Source organism: Peromyscus californicus, unplaced genomic scaffold (genome assembly GCF_007827085.1).
Source record: "Peromyscus californicus insignis strain IS unplaced genomic scaffold, ASM782708v3 Scaffold_3__1_contigs__length_106647218, whole genome shotgun sequence".
NCBI classification, from domain to species: Eukaryota; Metazoa; Chordata; class Mammalia; order Rodentia; family Cricetidae; genus Peromyscus; species Peromyscus californicus.
In genome coordinates this window covers 15,697,410-15,719,987 of record NW_026294551.1, presented here as the reverse complement: position 1 = coordinate 15,719,987, position 22,578 = coordinate 15,697,410, and the positions used below count along the sequence as shown (strand labels likewise).

The 22,578-nt window shown below is 46.3% G+C and overlaps 1 non-coding gene across 1 annotated transcript; it reads left to right on the top strand.

Annotated features, from left to right (window-relative positions):
* The first annotated feature begins 4,363 nt into the window (after positions 1-4,363).
* Positions 4,364-4,436, top strand: Trnar-ccg (transfer RNA arginine (anticodon CCG)). The gene has a single exon. It is a non-coding gene; the product is annotated as a tRNA-Arg (tRNA).
* Positions 4,437-22,578: the final 18,142 nt, after the last annotated feature.

Below are 22,578 nucleotides of genomic sequence, written 5' to 3'. Positions count from 1 at the left end.
AGGCTCTTTAATGTTCTGGAGATTGTGACAACCTCCTTGGTGGATGTCCATCATCCTCTTGCTTAACAGGACTATAAAATACCTGGCCAGGGTAGCAGAACAAACTAAACATAAACTCTACAATATGCATTCCCTGACACAGAGGTGGGACTGGCTGCCTCTTGTAGATGATTTTCTAAATGGTCTTATTAAATAAAAAACACGGAGCCATATATAGGGGTGAAAGCCTTAGAGAGATCAGGGAAATAGGGAAAGCCACCAGCCAACCTCACCTCACCAACTCTGCAGCTTCCAAATGCCGAGACTTCCTGTCTACCCGCGCACATATGCCTTGCTGATCTGCCATCTGATTTGCGCTCTCCGTTCAGCTACATCCCTTCCTCTTTCTGCCCAGCTCTGACACTTCCTGTCTGTCTGTACAGACCTCCATGGTTAACTAGTGTTGGCTCTGTTCCCAGTGTGGCTTTGAACACACAGAGATACTAACTGCTAAGAGATAGAATTAAGGGTGTGTGCTACCGTTGCCCGACTTCTTTATTTACTTAAAATGGCTTGCTATTTCCTCTGATCTCCAGGCAAGCTTTATTTATTAAAGCACAAATAAAATATCACCACAGCCTCTCCTGCTAGATGCCTAACTATTGTTGATTTGGTGCCTTGAGTGACATTCAATTACCAATTTTGAACTCTTACCACTATGGAGGAGACAAAAAGAGATACTGAATCTAGACTGGAACGTATTAAGCTTCCAATAAGCTGTTCTGTTAGCAGCATTGCTACCTATTCACATTCTGAAAAGCATGGCATTTTAAAAAGGATTTTACTTTAAGCCACGCTGTAGTGGTGGTGCACGCCTTTAATCCCAGCACTCAGGAGGCAGAAGCAGTCGGATCTCTGTGAGGTTGATGGCAGCCTGATCTACAGAGTTAGTGCTAGGACAGTCAAGGCTACACAGAAATCCTGTCTCGAAAACTATTTTATTTGGATTAGAGAGATGGCTCAGTGGTTAAGAGCACTTGTTGCTCTTGAAGATGACCTGGGTTCAGTTCCCAGTACCCACATGGTTCAGTTCACAACCCTCCCTAACTCCAGTTCCAGGGGATCTGATGTTCCCTTCTCACCTTCCTGGGTACCAGGCACCCACATGGTGCACACACATTCATGAAGCCAAAACACTCACACACAGAACATAAGTCTATCTAAAAAATTAAGTGTGTGTGTGTGTGTGTGTGTGTGTGTATGCACATGAGTAGGAGCCAGAAGAGGGTGTTGGATGTCCTCCTTCATCACCCTGCTTATGATGGCAGGGTTTCTTCTTGAACCTGGGGCTCACATTTTCTAGTTAGGCTAGAAACCTGCAAGTCCCAGCGATCCTCCTGTCTCCACTGCCTTCAGAGCTGGGGTTGTAGGCATTTTCAAGGATGTTCTGATTGTTATTTGGGTGCTGAGATCTAAACTCTGTAACTCATGGGCAGCAAGGGCTCCTAACTGCTGAGACATCTCTCTGCCCAAGCCTGGCATATTTAAGGCAGTGAAATTTTTCTGTGTGGTGTTGCAAATAGAGACTACATAATAGTGTACATCCGTACCAACCATAGAATATACACAGAGAAAACCCTAGTGTCAACTATGAACTTTAGTTAACAATGTATCAATGTGGGTTCATCAGTCATAACAAATGTATCCCTTAATGTAAGTTGTCCATAGGAGAATTCCAGAGGGTGAGACTGTGTCTGAGAATTCTGTGCTCTGCCCTCAATTGTTTTATTTCATTTTATTTATTTATTTACTTTTGGCAAGGCTTCTCTAACAGCCCTGGTTGTCCTGAAACTTGCTCTGTAGACCAGGCTAGCCTCTGCCTCCCAGTCCTGGGATTAAGACCACCCTCACCCCACCAGCTACCTCAATTTTTTTTTTTAAAGAAGTCTATATGTACCATGGACAGCCTGTACCTAGTGCTTGCAGAGGTCAGAAGAGGGGTCAGCTCTCTTGACAATGGAGTTATTGATGGTTGTGAGCCATCATGTGGATTCTGGAAAGCAGATCCAATATGTCTGCAAGAGCAACAAGCACTCGCAGCCACTTCACCACTGTATTTTGGTATCAGGTAGAAGTGATTTATGCATCCTTCCCAGTTTGTCAAAATACTAAAGAAAATACTCAAAAGTTGAGACTTGGGCAGGGAGCACTCTAGCAGTCCAGCCCAGCTATTCTACCTGAAAAACAAAACTACAATAAAGAGTGAGACTTAGCCAGGTGTGATGTTATAGGCTTAAAATCCAAGCACTGGAGGGGTAGAATAGGATTGTTGGGCTTGAAGCCAGTTTGAGGCCAGCCTGGTCTACATAGTGATCCCTAGGACATCTAGGACTGCATAGAAGACAAGGAAGGAAAATAGCACCAAGGCATTAAGGGAAGCCGTGTCTTTCTGACTGTGCGGGGAAGAGGATTACCACTGTAACCGAGGAGACAGTTTCACCCGCTCTTGCTTACACACCATCATCAAGGCAAATTACAACCACTAAACAATAATTTGGTGCTTAAGAAGAGTGTTTCACCGGGTGGTGGTGGTGCTCGCCTTTAATCCCAGTACTTGGGAGGCAGAGGCAGGCGGATCTCTGTGAGTTCGAGGCCAGCCTGGCTACAGAGTGAGTTCCAGTAAAGGCGCAAAACTACACAGAGAAACCCTGTCTCGAAAAACTAAAGGAAAAAAAAAAGAAAGAAAGAAAGAAGGAAGGAAGGAAGGAAGGAAGGAAGGAAAGGAAGAAAGGAAGAAAGAAAGAAGATTGTTTCCCAGATGCATAGAGGCTCACAAGATACAAGTTATAAAAGAGTAAATGACTATCATTCAACACTGTGAAAGGCACACAGGCATTTAACTAACTAACTCCAAGTGATAAAATTAGCAGCACATTTTTTTCTATTTGGTATCTTACCTACTTTTCCTGTTGCTGCCATGAAATACTAGGAGAAAAGCGATTTAAGAGAGAAAGGGGCCGGGCGGTGGTGGCGCACGCCTTTAATCCCAGCACTCGGGAGGCAGAGGCCAGCGGATCTCTGTGAGTTCGAGGCCAGCCTGGGCTACCAAGTGAGTTCCAGGAAAGGTGCAAAGCTACACAGAGAACAAACAAACAACAAAAAAAAAAAAAAAAAAAAAGAAGAAGAGAGAAAGGGTTCAACTCACAGTTCAAGGTACAGTCAGTCCATCACGTGTGTGTGTGTGTGTGTGTGTGTGTGTGTGTGTGTGTGTGTGTGTGTGTGTAGAGAGTGAGAGACAGAGACAGAGACACATGGCAGCAGGAACTTGAAGCAACTGATCACACGCATCCACAATCAGTAACCAGAGATGAGTGCATGCTGCCTGTTCCCCTACTGAAGGTTGTTCTTGCCCACACAACCAAGAGTCTTCCCATGCAGATTTATGTAATCAAGATAATCCCCCTCAGACATTCTCAGAGGCCCATCTCCCAGGTGATTCTAGCCTGAGTTGACAAAACTAACCATCACAGTTGAATTACCCATATACATGTATTCTTACATTGCAAAGAACGGGGATTACCTATCATGGGGGCGGGGGTGTGTGTGTGTGGTAGTGGGGGAAGCTCTGAAACTCTATTTTTAAAACCTACAATGCAACATTTTATGTGCAGCAAACAAATTTCATGAAACCAGAAAGTCAGTTGTTATCCGATTTCTACCTTTAAGATGAAAAATAAAAAATTATTTTGTATTTAGAAACCTTGTCTTCATTTCCCCTTTAATCTAGGGGGAAGGGGAGTGGGGGACTGGGTGTAGCCAAGTGGCTGTTGGGAAAGAGGGCAGATTAGAAGTTTCGTTGGGCTGGAAAAGCCTGTTCACCCTGGAATCTGCCAAGAGTCCACAGCACATAATAAGTTACCAAATCAATGTTTGTTGAGTAAAAGCAAGAAAGAATGGGGAAACGGGGCTGCGAAGCCCAGGGAGTCAAAGGTGGGTGAGACGGAAGGGTCCCGGGACCTTTGGAAAATGCTCATTCAGCGGCCTGCGAGCGAATTCGAGTGGAGGGCACAGCAGCGGCTGTTTTAAAGTTTCCCTGCGGAGTCTAACAAGTCAATATCAAGAGCTGTCCCCCCAAAAAAACCTCCAAGGAAGTGGGACGCACCCTCTCCCAGGCCGCACTGCGCCGCGGAGCATGGAAACCAGAGCGCCCCAACAGACAGCAACCCCCGGCTGCGGCGCAGGCGCACTGGGGGCTCCGAGCTAGGGGAGTGCGCAAGCGTACTCGGCAACTGTACTCCGGCCTACGCGAAATCGGAGCACGGTGGGTGGGGCCGCGATGATCGCATCACATAAGAGGAGGAAGTGAGAACCCGGATCCTGTGGTGACCCAGTGGCCTAATGGATAAGGCATCAGCCTCCGGAGCTGGGGATTGTGGGTTCGAGTCCCATCTGGGTCGTACCAAGGTTTATTTTGCTGGAACGAAAAAGGATGAACAATATAAAATTCTATTTTTCTCGCACTACTGAGTATTTTAAAAATTACGCAGGGCTTTTAAATAAAAGACTGGTCTTCTAATAGCATAGCTGTTCTTTTAAAAGCGTTTTTGCCTAGCTTTATAGAGATATAATTAACAAAAACTATGTATTTAAAGAGATTTCACTCTTCTTTGTGTTTTTCTTCTCGATACTGATTTTCAGTCGTTTTAGTTTTTGAGGCTTGAAATTATTTCTGAGACTTGCATGAAAAATAATATTGGCGTGATGGCGCATGCCTTCATCCCAGCACTCAGGGAGGCAGAGGCAGGCTGATCTCTGTGATCTACAAAGCCAGTCCTATGGCTGGCTATACAGAGACAGGCTCAAAAAAGAAAGAAAGGAGAGAGAGGTGGGGTAGGGTGGGGAGGGGGAGAGAGGAGAGACAGCAGAGAGAGAGGAGAGAAAAGAAGGAAGGAAAGGATAAATCAGATCGCTACTGCATACACACACACACACACACACACACACACACACACACACACACACACAACCTAGCACAAACTGTCAAGTAGACCTTTTCACTTGGGGCTTCCCATAGGCATCAGAGTTCATAAAATTTCCTTCCCATCCCGACCCCAAGAGATGCGTAAACATACCCCACTATGCTGACCCCAGAAATTAGGAGAATTTCTCTGAAAGCAGCAATTACAGCACAAATGTAATAAACATAATTTAAGCCAGGCTATGGTGGCGATCGCCTTTAATCCCAGCACTCCGGAGGCAGAGCCAGGCAGATCTCTGTGAATTCCAGAGCGAGTCTACAGAGCGAGTTCCAGGACAGGCTCCAAAGCTACACAGAGAAACCCTGTCTTGAAAATCCAAGGGAAAAACAAACAAACAAAGCATAATTTAAGGCTTCTCAGTTACCAGCATGGAACAGGAGGTGGCCCATGCCCCCAGTGGATGATCCCATATGCCACACCATGCACCATGGGCAGCACTATTTAAACTCAAAGGCATGAAGTTGGGAGGGAGATGTGTCCGGCAGGAGCTGGGGGGAGTTGGAGGGAAAGAATGGGAGTGAATATGACCAAGATACATTGTATACACAGATGAATTTTTCAAAGGGTTGGGGATTTAGCTCAGTGGTAGAGGATTTGCCTAGGAAGCGCAAGGCCCTGGGTTCGGTCCTCAGCTCCAAAATAAAATAAAAAGAAGGAAAGGAGCCGGAGAGACGCACAGCCAAGAATACGTACCACTCCTGCAGAGGATCTGAGTTTGGTCTGCAGCACCCACACTGAGTGACTCACTTATTAACTCCAGCTCCAGGGGATCCAATGCCCTCATCAGAGGCTCCTGCACTTACATGCACATAGCCACACACAAACAACAAGGACACATAAATTAATAAAACAATCTAATTTTGAAAAAAAATTTAAGACTTCTATCCTCAGAGTACTATGAATAACAAAATGTAATTAGGACATGATTCCAGTGATTGAAAGAAAGAAAAAGAAAAAAGCCAGGCGAATCTCTGTGAGTTCGAGGCCAGCCTGGTCTACAGAGCAAAGTTCCAGGACAGGCTCCAAAGCTACACAGAGAAACCCTGTCTCAAAAAACAAAAACAAAAACAGAAACAAAAAAAAAAATGTATTTAGGTATACCACATGTGTGCAGTGCCCTTGGAAGCCAGAAGAGCGAGCAGGATCCCCTGGAACTGGATTTATAGGTGGTCCTGAGCTGCATGTGGTGCTGGGCACTGGTCCTCTGGAAGGGAAGCCCCTGCTTTATGGTTGAACTTTGGGTACTAGGATATCATTTTGTTGCTGTTTTGATGTATGTGATTTACAAGTCAGTGAAACAAAAGAATCAAAGCTTCTAAAGTTTAAGATTGTTAATGTTATCTAGAAAATCATCAACTGGTATTGCTCTCTCCTGTACAAAAGGCAAGTTTATTCTGAAGACACACATGGTTACCTGGACCCCATCTGGTTTTGTTATGCTGTGTTTTTCCAGACAGGGTCTTATGTAGCCCAGGCTGACCTCTGAACACCTGACTCTCCTACTTGTCCCTCTTAAGCCTAGAACAGCTGGTGTGTGTCATCCTGCCTGACTTTGGATTTGGATCTGAAACAGAAGGGGGTTGTTAGAGTAGAAAATAATGGAACCCAGAAACAGTGTGCAGTAATTTTCTCATCAGGTATGAGGTTGATTTCTCGGTCACAACATATGACCAGGGCAGGTGTGCTGTGAACGTGAGGATACAGGGAAGTGAGCCCTCTGCACCGTCTCTGCAACTTCCTGTATGTCTGTAATTTCTCCAGATTTTTAAAAAACTCTACAGCCTCGGGAGATGGCACAGGCTTAGGAATTAGTGCTGTTCTTGTTTTGTTTGTTTGTTTTTTGAGACAGGGTTTCTCTGTGTAGCTCTGGTTTTCCTGGAATTCACTCTGTAGACCAGGCTGGCCTCTAACTCAGAGGTCTGCCTGCCTCTGCCTCCCAAGTGCTGGGGTTACAGGCATGCGCCCAGATCTTACTGCTCTTAAAGATTGATTTCCCACAATCCACGATCCAGCCATACAACAACTGCCAGTAATTCCTGCTGTAGAGGGATCCACTGCCCTCTTCTGGCCTCTACCAGCACCTGCATACATGTGCACACGCACACGATTAAAACACGTTGAATTAATACATTGCTTAAGTGCATTAAAACAACTAAGAAGACAAAGGGATCATTTTCACCTGTATTCTTGAGAATTGGTGACTGCATTAAACCTTAAAACATGAAGTAGGGCTGGGCCGTGGTAGTGAGTTCCAGGAGAGCCAGGGCTATACAGAGAAACCCTGTCTCAAAAAAACAGTAACAAACAAACACAAAACGCAGTAGATACTTTCAAAACTGGGGACTGGAGAGATGGCTCAGTGGTTAAGACCACTTGCTGCTCTTCCAGAGGACCACAGTTCAGTTCCCAACGCCAATGGGGCAGCTTACAATCGCCTGTTAACTCCAGCTTCAGGCGATCTGGCGCCCTCTTCTGGCTACTATAGACATCTGCATATATATGCATATCCACACAAAAGCAAAAAAAAAAAAAAAAAGAATAAAAATAAATATTAAAAAGATAAACTGTGACTTTTTTTCATGCCTGCTACTGGTGGGTAGCATTGGGGATAACAGTGACACTGTGTCCTAGTCAACCAAATGCAAGATTGCGCTCAGGAATGACAGGTGCAGATTTCTCAGGCACTCTGTCTTCCCGGGCTTCTCAGTCCTCCACAGGGCTCACCCCATCTTCCCACCTCATTCCTCTCCTTGAACTCCTTACCCCAGCTCCTCTCCGGCAGATGTTTCTCAGCTCGCTCACCACAGCTCATTGAGCTAAAGTCAGCAAACTTCCCTGAGTGCCTGTGAATACCCCAGCTTGTGTTTACTGAGCTTGGCCAAGCTGCCACGTTCCTCCCCCCCTCCCCGCCACCATCTCCAACCTTCCCCTCCTGTCTCAGGGGAGAGAGTGTTTTTCTGATTTAGTGTCAGGCCTTTGTGATGGACTCGTCCCTTTTCCTCGGGAAACCTGGCCAGCACTTAGCAATCCCTCTCGGAGGAGGACAGGGTCTTAACTTGCCCTCATGCCTGTGTCTTGAGCTGGCCCCTGAGCTGGCTGTTTACTCTGAGCCCCAAAGCCTTCACCAGCATCGCCAGTCCCAGAGTTCTTTCCTGGCTCTGTAGCAGCGTTTGTGAGCCCTGCAGCTGCTCTCTCTCTACACAGACGGGCTGCCCCAGGCTGCCCCCACATCCAGCCTCTTGTCCATGGGCCACCCACTTCCTTATCACCTGACACTCTGTCTTCCTCAACCATGATCTCCTACAAGGCATCATTTTGTCTGAACTTACAAGCATGCTTTCTCTTCTTCCTCAACATAAGAGACTCTACCACAGTTTAACTTCACATTTCTCCTCCTTGGGTTTTAGTTGGTTTTTCAAATTCATAATTGTTTAAACTTAAAAATTAGTTAATTTTGTTGGATGTGGTAGTGCTTACCTTTAATCTCAGCACTTGGGAGATAAAGGCAGGCAGATTTCTGTGAGTTCGAGGCCAGGCTGGTCTACATAGTGAGTTCTAGGACAGTTAGACCTACGTAAAAGACCTTGCTCCTCCCCCCAAAAAAAACTGGTTAATTTTGAGGTTGAGGTATGGTGGCAGATTTTTTTTTACTTTTTTTTTGTTTTTTTTTTTGTTTTGTTTTTTTTTTTGGTTTTTCGAGACAGGGTTTCTCTGTGTAGCTTTGCGCCTTTCCTGGAACTCACTCTGTAGCCCAGGCTGGCCTCGAACTCACAGAGATCCGCCTGGCTCTGCCTCCCGAGTGCTGGGATTAAAGGCGTGCGCCACCACCGCCCGGCTTGTTTTTGTTTTTCAAGACAGGGTTTCTCTGTGTAGTTTTGGTGCCTTTCCTGGAGCTCGCTCTGTAGACCAGGCTGGCCTCGAACTCACAGAGATTCACCTGCCTCTGCCTCCCGAGTGCTGGGATTAAAGGCGTGCGCCACCACCATCCCATTCTTTTTTATATTTTTAAGAAAATCCAGAGCTGGAGAGATGTCTCAGTGGTTAAGAGCACTAACTACTCTTCCAGAGGTCCTGAGTTCAATTCCCAGCACCCACATGGTGGCTCACAACTATCTGTAATGAGATCTGGTGCCCTCTTCTGGCCTGCAGGGATACATGCAGGCAGAACACCGTTACATAATAAACAAATTAAAAAAAAAGAAAAGAAAAATCCTTTGCTATCATGATGTCTCTAACTTTTGCTTGTCTAAGTTTGTTTGATCTCTCTTTTTTAAAAAGATAATAATATAGCCGGGCGGTGGTGGCGCACGCCTTTAATCCCAGCACTCGGGAGGCAGAGCCAGGCGGATCTCTGTGAGTTCGAGGCCAGCCTGGGCTACCAAGTGAGTTCCAGGACAGGCGCAAAGCTACACAGAGAAACCCTGTCTCGAAAAACCAAAAAAAAAAAAAAAAGATAATAATATATGGCAATGTCTCTCTTTTTAAATTTTATTTATTTATATACATTTTTAGGTAAGAATTCTCTGTTTGCATATATGCCTGTGTGCCAGAAGAAGGCATCAGGTCCTATGATAGATGTGAGCCACCATGTGGTTGCTGGGAATTGAACTCAGGACCTCTGCAAGAGCAGCCAACGCTCTTAACCACTGAGCCATCTCACTCCAGTCAGCACTTCCCAGATGACCAGTCACTTCACTTGGTTTTGGTCATTTTTTAAAAATTAATTGATTAGCCGGGCACACGCCTTTAATACCAGCACTTGGGAGGAAGAGGCAGGTGGCTCTATGTGATTTCGAGGCCAGCCTGGGCTACATTGTGGGCTCCAGGACAGGCACCAAAACTACACGGAGAAACCTTGTCTCAAAAACCCAAAAAATTAAATGAATAAGCAAATAAATAAAATTAAATTAATAAAATAAAATTAATTGATTAATTTTACGTATACAAGTGTTTTATGCTTGTGCACCACATACGTGCTGACAGAGGCCAGAAGAGGGTAGATCACTTAGGACAGTAGTTACAGATGGCTGTGAACCATCATGTGGGTGCTAGGAATTTACCAAGGTCCTCTGGAAGAGGAGCTACTGCTCTTTTTTACCATGGAGTCATTTCTCCAGACCCCTTGGTGTTACACATGTTCTTATGTAGAGCAGGTTGGCTTCCAATTTGCTACATAGCCAAGGATGGTCTTCTTGCCTCTACCTCTTGAGTTCTGGGATTACAAGTGTGTATCACCATGCTAAACTAAACTATAATACTAGTTTTCAAAACTATAATTAAGGGGCTTGGGGATATAGCTTGGCTGGTAGCATGCACAAAATCCTGTGTTTGAAAACTGCCCCCAGCACTGTACAAACCAGGAGTCACTGTGCCACATGCCTATAATCCCAGCATTTGGGAGGCTGGAACAGGTGGATTACTGAATGCTATGGAATAATCCTCTTGTACATTGCAAAGATTTGTCACTCAAAATGGTTTAATAAAATGCTGATTGGCCAGTAACCAGGCAGGAAGTATAGGCAGGCAGGGCGACCAAACTAAGAATGATGGGAAGGAGAATTGTAGAGTCAGGAGTCACCAGCCAGACACAGAGGGAGCAGGAGACAATCATGCCATGCTAACAAAGGTATTGCCATGTGGCAGAGCAAAAATAAGGAACATGTGTTGACTTAAAATGTAAGAGTTAGCTGGTAACAAGACTGAGCTATCAACCAAGCATTTATAGTTTATATTAAGCCTCCAAGTGGTTATTTGAGAGCAGCTGCAAGACACAGGAAAACTTCAACTTATATATGGTATTTCAACATGTGGCCAAAACTTCCACATAAAACCTGACAACGCTTAAAAAAGGATTCTAGACACACAAGAATGGAGTCAAGCACAGTTTCTTGGTAACCGTCTGTAGCTAGAGTTTTCCTGCCTGGCCCACAGTCAGGACAAATCTCTATCACCTGCCAGTCCCACAGCCACTCAGACACAACCAAGTAAACACAGAGACTTATATTGGTTACAAACTGTATGGCCGTGGCAGGCTTCTTGCTAACTGTTCTTACAGCTTAAATTAACCCATTTCCATTAATCTATACCTTGCCACGTGGCTCATGGCTTACCGGCATCTTCACATGCTGTTTCTCATCGTGGTGGCTGGCAGTGTCTCTGACTCAGCCTTCCACTTCCCAGCTTTACTCTCCTCCTTGTCCCGCCTACACTTCCTGCCTAGCCAATGGCCAATCAGTGTTTTATTTATTGACCAATCAGCAACACATTTGCCATACAGAACATCCCACAGCAACCGTCTTTTCTCCAGTTGTGGTGGTATTGTGTTCCCCAAAATATTGTGCACCCTAATAAACTTATCTGGGGTCAGAGACAGAACAGCCACTAGATACAAAGGCTAGAAAATGGTGGCACTCACACCTTTAACCCTAGCATTCCAGAGGAGAAATCCCTCTGGATCTCTGTGAGTTCAAGGCCACACTGGAAACAGCCAGGCATGGTGACTCACGCCTTTAATCCCAAGAAGTGAGCCTTTAATCCCAGGGAGTGAGGGCAGAAAGGAAAGATATGTAAGGCGTGAGGACCAGGAACTAGAAGCGTTTGGCTGGTTAAGCTTTTAGGTTTTGAGCAGCACAGTTCAGCAGAGAGCCATTCAGATATGAGGACACAGAGGCTTCCAGTCTGAGGAAACAGGATCAGCTGAGGAGTTGGCTGGGTGAGGTTAGCTGTGGCTTGTTCTGTCTCTCTGATCTACCAGCATTCACCCCAATGACTGGCCTCATTGCCATCGGTGAAATGGACAACACCAGAATGCCTTCAAACCAAAGGAGAGAAGCGCTGCTGTGGAGAACCTAGGTAGAAACAGGATTGGAAAGGAGCCTGGTGGCTGTGGATCTCAGGAACGGCCAGCAGAGGGCGTGTCTCCAAGGTGAAGGTCAGGCCCCAAAACCCAAACTATCCCAAGCCTATGACAACACCCTGGGATATGTGTAGACCTGGGTCTGGATTGATCTCCTTTGCCAGCAAGGCTTGGGCTGAATGCTGCCATTCATGGAACAATGCAAAGATGCTGGGGTTCCAGGAGGAGAGGAGAGGAGTTGGTGCCCTCCAGAGCCACCTCAGATTGCTGGCCCACAGAAAGCATGAATTAGCAAATATTTCCTGTTTGAGCTGCAGAATGTTAATATAACTTGTTGTTTTATATATATATAGGCAACAGAGGAAAGTCTCTAACAAACAATCAACCCCTAGAAGAAAAGTTTTCATTTGCCACTGGAAACCCAGAACTTTGGGTTCCGAGGTCCTGAGGCCCTTGTGTCCAAGGGAGAAATATTAAGAACAGGAAACACTGTCACTCAATGATGGTGGTGGTGGCGATGGTGGCACACGCCTTTAATCCCAGCACTCTGGAGGCAGAGCCAGGTGGATTTCTGAGTTTGAGCCTGATCTACAGAGCTAGTTCCAGGATAGCCAGGGCTACACAGAGAAATCCTGTTTCCAAAAACAAAGAGAGAGGGAGAAGGGAAAGGGGAGGGAGGAGAAGGGAGAGAGTGGGAGAAGGAGGGAGAGAGGGAAGGAGGGAGGGGGGAAAGAGAGAGGGGGAGGGAAGGAAGGAGGGGGAGAGGGAGAGAGGGAGGGAGGGAAGGAGAGAAACAAAACACTGTCTTGGCTGCATATTCAGTTGAAAGCTGTCAGCCCGGTCATTTAGGGATGCTATTGCTGCTGAACCAATAGGTAAAGGAAGGAACATTGTATAAGGAGCGAATCGCCCCCTGCCCCCCAGGGGTGAAGACCTAACCCTCAAGGTGGTGGAGTTAGGAGGGAGAGTCTTTGGAAGGTGATGACTTTTAGATAAGGATTGACCCTTCCTGAAGGTAGAATCTCCAGCCAAAGAGACAAGCCATAGTTTGATAGGCTGAGGGCTGAAGCGGGAGGATCATGCATGTAAAGCTGGGGGAGGGGGATACACATTACAGAAAATTTAAATGCTACAGCTGATCAAAAAGGAAAATGTGGCTGGGCAGTGGTGGCGCACGCCTTTAAAATCCCAGCACCCCGGAGGCAGATGGATCTTTGTGAGTTCGAGGCCAGCCTGGGCTACAGAGTGATCTCCAGGACAGGCTCCAAAGCTACACAGCAGAATTCTGTCTTAAAAAAACAAAAGAAGGGGCTGGAGAGATGGCTCAGAGGTTAAGAGCACTGCTTGTTCTTCCAAAGGTCCTGAGTTCAATTCCCAGCAACCACATGGTGGCTCACAACCATCTGTAATGAGATCTGGCGCCCTCTTCTGGCCTGCAGGGATATGTTCAGGCAGAACTGTATACATAATAAATAAATCTTTTAAAAAAAAAAAAAAAACAAAAGAAGCCGGGCGGTGGTGGCGCACGCCTTTAATCCCAGCACTCGGGAGGCAGAGGCAGGTGGATCTCTGTAAGTTCAAGGCCAGCCTGGTCTACAGAGCGAGATCCAGGAAAGGCGCAAAGCTACACAGAGAAACCCTGTCTCACAAAAAACCTAAAAAAAAAAAAAAAAAAAAAAAAAAAAAGAAAAAAATAAAAGAGAGAGAGAGGGAGAGAGAAGGAAAATGCCAATTATAATCCTATTGTTTAGAAATTAGTAGTATAAATATTTTGATGTATCAATTTCCAGATTTTTGTTATGCATATATATGTGTGTATATATAATTGGTGCAAATGTGGAATGATGATAAACATACATATTTTATTTTTAAGCTTATTTATTATGTATGCAGTATTCTGTCTGCATGTGTGCCTGCAGACCAGAAGAAGATACCAGATCTCATTATAGATGGTTGTGAGCCACCATGTGGGTGCTGGGAATTGAACTCAGGAACTCTGGAAGAGCAGCTGGTGCTCTTAACCTCTGAGCCAACTCTCCAGCCCCATACATATTTTATTACATGCTTTAAAATCCCTTTATTATTATTATTTTTGTTTGTTTGTTTTTTGAGACAGGGTTTCTTTGTGTAGCCCTGGCTGTCCTGGAACTCTAGACCAGGCTGGCCTCAAATTCACAGAGCTCTGCCTCCTCTGCTTTTGAGTGCTGGGACTAAAGGTGTGTGCCTCCACCGCCAGGCTTGCTTTAAAATTCTTTTTTTTTTTTTTTTTGGATTTTTCGAGACAGGGTTTCTCTGTGTAGCTTTGCGCCTTTCCTGGAACTCACTTGGTAGTCCAGGCTGGCCTCGAACTCATAGAGATCCTCCTGGCTCTGCCTCCCGAGTGCTGGGATTAAAGGCGTGCGCCACCACCACCCGGCTAAAATTCTTTTTTTTTTTTTTTTTTTTTTTTTTGGTTTTTCGAGACAGGGTTTCTCTGTGTAGCTTTGCGCCTTTCCTGGAACTCACTCTGTAGTCCAGGCTGGCCTCGAACTCACAGAGATCCGCCTGCCTCTGCCTCCCGAGTGCTGGGATTAAAGGCATGCGCCACCACCGCCCGGCTAAAATTCTTAAATATTTATTACTCTTTAAATTTCAATAAATACAGGATCCCATGATCTTTTGTTGCTGTCTGTTTTTATGGTGCTGGGGATGGAACCAAATGCCCTAGACACTCCTAGGCTCCACCCCTGAGCTCTATGCTCAGTCCCTCCATCTTTGATACAGGGTCTCCCTTATGAACCCGACTGGCCTTGAATGATTTTTATTTACATTTATTTATCTTTTTGTGGGGGCATGTATATGCTATGACACTCATGCAGATGCCAGAGGATCCTTTGGGAGTCTGTGGTCCCCTCCCACCTGGGGTTTGAAGTCAAGGCTTTTGGCTTGGTGGCAAGAGCCTTCATCTGCTCAGCTATCTCAGTGTCCCTGGAGAGGCTGTTCTTTGGAAGGAAGTCGAGATTTCACTCCTTTCCACTTCCTTTCAGTTCGGGAAGGATAACCCACTTCCTTCAGGCTGCATTTTCCAGTGCCTGCCAGGTAACCTTCTCATTAATAACTGCAGCCTGACTCGCCTAGCTTGGAGCCTCTCCATGCCAAATTAAGAAATCACAGGGTTATCTCTCAAGTCTGAAGACCTTGGAGACTCCACAGTCCCAACGAAGACAATGCCGAAAGAGAACCAGAAAGTGTTTGTGACTTAATGGGAACCAATGTAACTGTCTAATATTTTGTTATTGAGAAGAAATTATAGGACCAGACAGGGAGAGAGCTGCAGGTCTTGTTCAAGCTATTCCTGGTGGGTGATGGTGGTACAGGAAGACGTTTGGAAAGTGCCCACTTGACGGGTGAGTTTGAGAAGAATGTAGCCACCCTGGGCATGGAGATGTACCCACTCACTGGTACCTGTGTGACAACATCCTCATTGTGTCATGTGACAACCAAGTGGATATCAAGGACGAAAGTGAAGGTATAAATCTATTGTAAATCTATAAAACTAGGACCTTGAAAAGCCTTTCCTCTGGCTGGCCAGAGAGCTTCCTGGAGGTCCATGTGTGCTCTTGACCCACTTGAGGTGATCATGGACCCAGGGTTGGCAGCACAGTACAAACGTGTTAGAGGTTTGCTCAAAGAGCCACCCTTCTGGATCAGGACCCAAGAGAAAACAAGCTGGAGCCCTGTGTGAGAAGTATAGTTTTGTTGTTGTCGTTTTCCAGACAGGGTTTCTCCGTGTAGCTTTGGTGCCTGTCCTGGATCTCGCTCTGTAGACCAGGCTGACCTTGAACTCACAGAGATCCACCTGACTCTGCCTCCCAAGTGCTGGGATTAAAGGCGTGCGCCACCGCCTCCTGGCCAAGAAGTCTGGTTTTACAGGCAATCGTCCTGCAGTGTGTGTGGTGCAGCATACGTATGTCTCATGCTAAGTGGAACGTGTGCTTCATCTTTGGGATGCTGGAGGAGATGACTTCTTGGTGAATGCGGCAGTAAAACCATACCTTCAGCCAGGTGGTGGTGGTGCATGCTTTTAATTCCAGCACTCGCGAGGCAGAGGCAGGCGGATCTCACTGAGTTCGAGGCCAGTCTGGTCTACAAAGTGAGGTTCAGGACAGGCACCAAAACTACACGGAGAAACCCTGTCTCAAATAAACAAACAAACAAACAAACAAAAAATAAACAACAACAACAAAAAAAACCCATACTTCACAACTTCCTTTGCGAGGAGGGGGGACTTGCATATTTAGTTATTTGGAACACAGTTGCTTCTCTACTGAATTTCAAAGCTAAGAGTGCTATAGTCATATCACAATATTCAGTGGTGAGATCTTTTTTTTTCTTTTTTAAAATCTTGTTTATTTATATTCCTTTCTTTTTTTTTTTTTTAATGCCGAATGCTGTTTATTGAAGGAGGGAGGAGGTCTTAAATACAGGCTTACAGCACAATGGGAGAACCCCTGGAGGGCAGAAATTCGCTACCGATGTTTTACAATCTTGCATCTAAGCTGTTAATGCCCATTATGCAGGATACACAGACAAAGAACTTCCCTTAAGCATCCAGGAGGGTGGAACCCGGTAGGGAATTAGCATAAAGAGGATATCAAGGTCAAGGTCAGCAAGCAAGGCAACAGTTACCCAAAACGGGCACCAGGGCCCTACAGGTCCCCCTTTTACTAGAAAATGAGCTTCTGACTTAGGTTGCATGGGACGTCAGCAGGTCCAGTGGTGAGACCTTATTCGTTACCATCATTCTTGTTCTTTTCGTAAGGTGCTTCTCAACCTTCCTGATGCTAGGACGCTTTAACACAGTCCCTTCATGTTGTGGTGCCCCCCAACCATAAAATTATTTTGTTGCTACTTCACCCCTGTAATTTTGCTACTGTTATGAACTATAAAGGAAATATCTGATATGTCACCATATGGGGGGGGTCTCCACCCACAGGTTGAGAACCACTGCTCTACTCTCACGTTCTAGCTTCTCCCAGGGCAGCAATTGTCACCAGAGTCCTAGGCTAAGGGCCAGATGGAATCTCAGGTTTCCAATATGTCAGGTCCAGTCACTCACCCAAGACAACAGACAGAAGCTATAGCAAAAGGATTATAATCGACATAGCAACATATCATAATCAACACATAAGCAACACTAGGAAGACAGAGGAAGCAGGGCAGCCCGTACTCCACATACTGATGTGAGCTTTTGGAAGTTTGTTTGTTTGTTTGTTTGTTTGTTTTGAGACTGGGTTTCTCTGTGTAGCCCTGGCTGTCCTGGAACTCACTCTGTAGACCAGGCTGGCCTCGAACTCAGGGATCTGCCTTGCCTCTTCCCATGTGCTGGAATTAAAGGTGTAGGTTACCATGCCTGGCTCTTTGACTTTTTAAAAAATAAAATTGTGCCGGGCGATGGTGGTGCATGCCTTTAATCCCAGCACTCGGGAGGCAGAGCCAGGCGGATCTCTGTGAGTTCGAGGCCAGCCTGGGCTACCAAGTGAGTTCCAGGAAAAGGCGCAAAGCTACACAGAGAAACCCTGTCTCGAAAAACCAAAAAAAAAAAAAAGAAAAAAAAGAAAAAAGAAAATTGTGTCCACCTTTACTGCTAGCACTTGGGAGGCAGAGACAAGTAGATTTCTGTGAGTTTGAGGCCATCTTGGTCTACATTGTGAGGTCCAGGACAGTCAGGGCTATGTAGTGAGATCATGTCTCAAAAATATTTTTATTTGGGAGGCAGAGACAGGTGGATCTCTGTGAGTTCAAGACCAGCCTGGTCTACAGAGTGAGTTCCAGGACAGGCTCCAAAGCTACAGAGAAACCCTGTCTCAGGAAAAAAAAAAATTAATTCTTTGAGAATTTCAAACCCACAAGCAATGAATTTTGGTATCCACCCTCCCCATTCCTCCTAACTCCCAGGCCTTTCCTCCACTCCTCATCCCTCCTCCTTACTCCAATCCCAGATTTTTTTTTTTCTTGAGACAGCATCTCCTGTAGCCCAGCTGGCCTCAAACCCACTGTAGCTCAAGATGTCCTTCGGCTCTCAGCCACGCTGCTCTCTTCTGAGTGCTGAGATTAGGGACATGGTCCATCACTCCATGTCGTGTAGAGTGCTGGGGATAGAACCCAGGCCTTTGTGCATGCTAGACATGCTCTCTACGAACTGGCCTACATACACCCCTAGACAGGGCTGCCAAGCTTTTATCCGGTTATTTCAGGGGCTGAGTGGGAAGCTAGTCCTTTTTAGGAAAAGTGATTTCTTTCTTTTCTTTTCTTTCTTTTTTTTAGACAAGGGCTCACTATGTAGACCAGGCTGGCCTCAAATTCACAGAGATAACTCTTGCCTCTGCCTCCCAAGTGCTGAGATCAAAGGTGTGCACCACTCGACCTGAGTAGGCAAAATCGATTTCTGAGTACCGACTTCACAATTAGTTCATCATCCGGAAGATTCAGTGGGCTTCTAGAGCCTAGAGATTTCACTGTGGGTCCACTCAGAAGGTGTGACTAATGAAGTCACTGGTCATGTGACCAAACTCAATCTCCATTGCACTTTTTCTCCTCCTTAGAGGTGATGAGATGGCTCAAGTCCCATCCCTCAGATGCTGGTGACCCAGCCTCATCCTGAAGTTGTGGGGGTTGGGGTCAGCCTCATCCTGAAGCTATAGGGTGTGTGTGGGGGGGACCCTTCAAGGGCTGCTCTGTCTCATTACTGTAAGTGCAGGTGTGACCCACAAAGTTCAGGAAACTGAGACATTTCTAGTCCTTGGCAAATCCCAGAACATAATACACATTCGACAAATATTTGCCAAGCAGAAGGTACACTCAAACATCAGAAATTGTCAGGGGGAAGGAAAACAGGCCCCAGGGTTCTTCCAGCTGACCGGAATAGAGTATTAGCACACAGGTGAACACAGGAAGCCATGAGAACCAACATGACCTTACATTCCAAGCACAGGAGCAACTCCGTTCTCCCTGGTCTATTACGAAACACCTTGTGGGTAGACAATGGAAAGGAAAACTATTTTCTTTTCTTTTGAAACAGGATCTCATTACACATTCCAAGGCTCCCTTGGACTTATTATGTAGCCCCAGTTGGCTATGAACTTGGGCTAGACCTTCCTCAACCTCCTGAGTGCTGGAGTTACATGCTTGCCCCATCCCCCAGCATGGCTTACTTGTAGACAGGGAATCTGCTCGAGTCCATTTCTCATTGTAAATGAAGAAGCTGATATTTGGAGCTGGATAGATGGCTCAGCAGGTAAGAGCACCTGATGCTCTTCTAGAGGACGCTAGTTTGAATCCCAGCATCTGCAGGGCATCTCATAACTTTAACTGGAGTTCCAGGGGGCTCCAACATCCTCTTCTGGCCTCCACAGGCACAAGACATGCACGTGGTGCAAATAGGTACACACAGGCAACACCCATATGCATAAAATAAAATAAAAATAGAAGCTCATAGATATTCTAAGTAGATCAACTCCACAGGCACAAGACATGCACGTGGTGCAAATAGGTACACACAGGCAACACCCATATGCATAAAATAAAATAAAAATAGAAGCTCATAGATATTCTAAGTAGATCAACCCCTTTGAACTCTTTGTCTCAACCATTAGCAGATTTCCCCCCCTCCTCTTCCTCTCTTTCTTATTCTTTTGAGACGGGGATCTTACCACACAGCCTTGGCTGGTGGCTGGCTTTGTAAATCAGGCTATCCTTGAACCTATGGCAATCCTGCTGTCTCTGCTCCCAGTGCTAGGATTATAGGCACGGTCCACCATGGCTAGCAAGAACTGTTTCTGTGTGTTATTGGGTATCAAACCCAGGGCCTTACTGATGCTCAGCAAGTGCTCTATCACTTAGCTTACGAGGCTACAAGCCAGACACTTCCTGTTTTAGTGTGGTTCCTGCTGTTTTTGATAAAACACTGACCAAAAAGCAACATAGGGTGAAAAGAATTTGTTTTATCTTACACTTCCAGGTAACAGTCCATGATGAAGGGAACTCAGGGCAGGAACCTCCACGCAGGAACTGAAGCAGAGGCCATGGCGGGACACTGCTTGCTCTCCGGCTTCCCAAAGTTTGCTCAGCCTGCTTTCTTTTTTTTTTTTTTTTTTGGTTTTTCCAGACAGGGTTTCTCTGTGTAGCTTTGCGCCTTTCCTGGGACTCACTTGGTAGCCCAGGCTGGCCTCGAACTCACAGAGATCCGCCTGGCTCTGCCTCCCGAGTGCTGGGATTAAAGTCGTGCGCCACCACCGCCCGGCTTCAGCCTGCTTTCTTATACAGCCAGGGCCACCTGCCTGGGGGGAGCACCCCCCCCCCCCCAGTGAGCTGGGTCCTCTATATCAGTCGTTCATCAAGAAAATGAACCATAGATGCCCACAGGTCAGTCCGAGGGAGGCAATCCCCTTAATTGAGGCTCGCTCTTCCCAGGTGACTCTGGTTTGACTAATCAGCATAACTGGCCAAGAGTCGGTTTTGGATTCCGGGAAGTTCTCACAGTTGGTGCCATCCTGGGAGGTTCTAGGAACCCTGGGAGATATCCTGACACACTCTCTGCCTCTGTATTCCTGGGTGTGAGCTGTGGGATTCACAACATTTCTAACATAGTAGAATTCCAGAAGCAGCTCCTCAAACTGGATCTGGGTGACTTGAGTGTAGTCTCAGGAAGGCATGACTAAAATGTGGTTGTAACTGAGAAAGCTTAAGCCTAATTCCACTTGGCGTGGAAAAGAGAAAAAAAAGCATGTGAGAGATGAGATCAGCTCCCGTCTAGAATCTGAGCACCCAGAATGTGAAACCAAAGGTGATTGCCTGGCTGTGTCCTGAGTTGGGAGCCACTGAATCATGTACACAAGGCTGGTGTGACTGGAGAAGCTATTCTTCCTTTTTCTTTTTCTTTTTTTTTTTTTTTTTTTGGTTTTTTGAGACAGGGTTTCTCTGTGTAGCTTTGCGCCTTTCCTGGGACTCACTTGGTAGCCCAGGCTGGCCTTGAACTCACAGAGATCCGCCTGGCTTTGCCTCCCGAGTGCTGGGATTAAAGGCGTGCGCCACCACCGCCCGGCCCTTTTTCTTTTTTAAAGTTGTGTGTGTACAAACAAGTCTTGCTTCCATGTATGTGCGGACCACGTGCATGCAGTACCAGCAGAGGCCAGAAGAGGATGTCAGAGCCCCTGGAACTGGAGTTAGAGATGGCTGTGAGCTGACAAGTGAGTGCTGGGAACCGAGAGATCTTAATCACTGAGCCATCTCTCCAACATTTCCAGCTCTCTTTCCTTTCTGTTTTTGTTTTGTTTTGGAGACAGGGTTTCTCTGTGTAGCCCTGGCTGTCCTGGAACTCACTCTGTAGAACCAGGCTGATCTTGAACTCAGTGATCCACCCGCCTCTGCCTCTCAAGAGCTGGGATTAAAGGTGTGCGCCACCACCACCTGGCCCTTCTTTCCTTTCTTTCTTTCCCCCTTTCTTTCTTTCTTCCCTTCCTCCCTCCCTCCCTCCCTCCCTCCCTCCCTCCTTTCTTTCTTTCTTTCTTTCTTTCTTTCTTTCTTCCTTTCTTCCTTCCCTCCCTCCCTCCCTCCCTCCCTCCTTTCTTCCTTCCTTCCTTTCTTTCCTTCTTTATTTATTTTATTTTATTTTTATTTTTTGGTTTTTCTCTTTGTAGTTTTGGTGCCTGTCCTGGATCTCGTAGCCGCCGCCGCCGCCGCCACCCCCCCCCCCCCCCCCACAACCACCTGGCTGTTTTTGTCAGTACTTTTGATGTGTGGTCGTGCACATTAGACAAGTGCTCCATGATTAAACTGGCCCCCCCCCTCCTGCCCTCTTCGCCTCTCTGGTAGACATGTTTGCCTTGCTGCAGCCCTCAGACCACAGTAGACCCCCTTTAGGATCCTGGCCTATGGTTTCCCTCTTTGGGTCTCTTCCTGGCCAGGAGTTCATGGTTACAAACCCTCCATGCTGTCTGCAGTCTGATTTCTGTATTTCAGTTTAGATTTTAAAAATATTCACTTAAATTCTTGTGTAAGTGTGTGTGCCTCAGTGGATGTAAGTGCAATGCACGTGTGCAGGAGCCCCAGGAGGTCGGAAGAGGGGTCAGGTCCCCCGGGAACTGGGACAGACACCTGTGAGTCACCTTGGGAATGATGGGGACTGAACTGGCAGGAGCAGTGAATGCTCCTAACCCATAAGCCATTTCTCCATCCCTTGCTTTGTTTTGTTTTTAAAACAGCCTGCTTCTTTGGGGATACTAACTGTGAATACTTTTGAGACAAGGTCTTATGTATCCCAGGCTGGTCTTGAACTCCCTTCCTGTACAGCTGAGGATGTCCTTAGACCCCTAATCTGCCTGCCTCTGCCTCAGAGTGTTGGGGTTACAGGCAGGCTTTAGCACAGCTGCTTCATGAAGTGCGTGCAATCCAACCCAGTGCTTCACGCATGCTAGGCGAGCATTTTACTAACTGAGCTACATCCCCTGGAGTATTCTTTTTGGAAACTAAATTCGGGCCAATTGCTCCATAACTCCTGCCTGGTAGAATATAATCGATGGACGGGCCATAAGGCTGCCTCTTCGTAGTTCCTTCAAAAGAGCTCAAACATGATGGACCCTTGCTCTCTCGGCTCTTCTTACCCTAGCTTCTCCGTGTCTTTTCTGAGAACATGGCCTCAGCATCCACTCAGTACACCAGCACTGT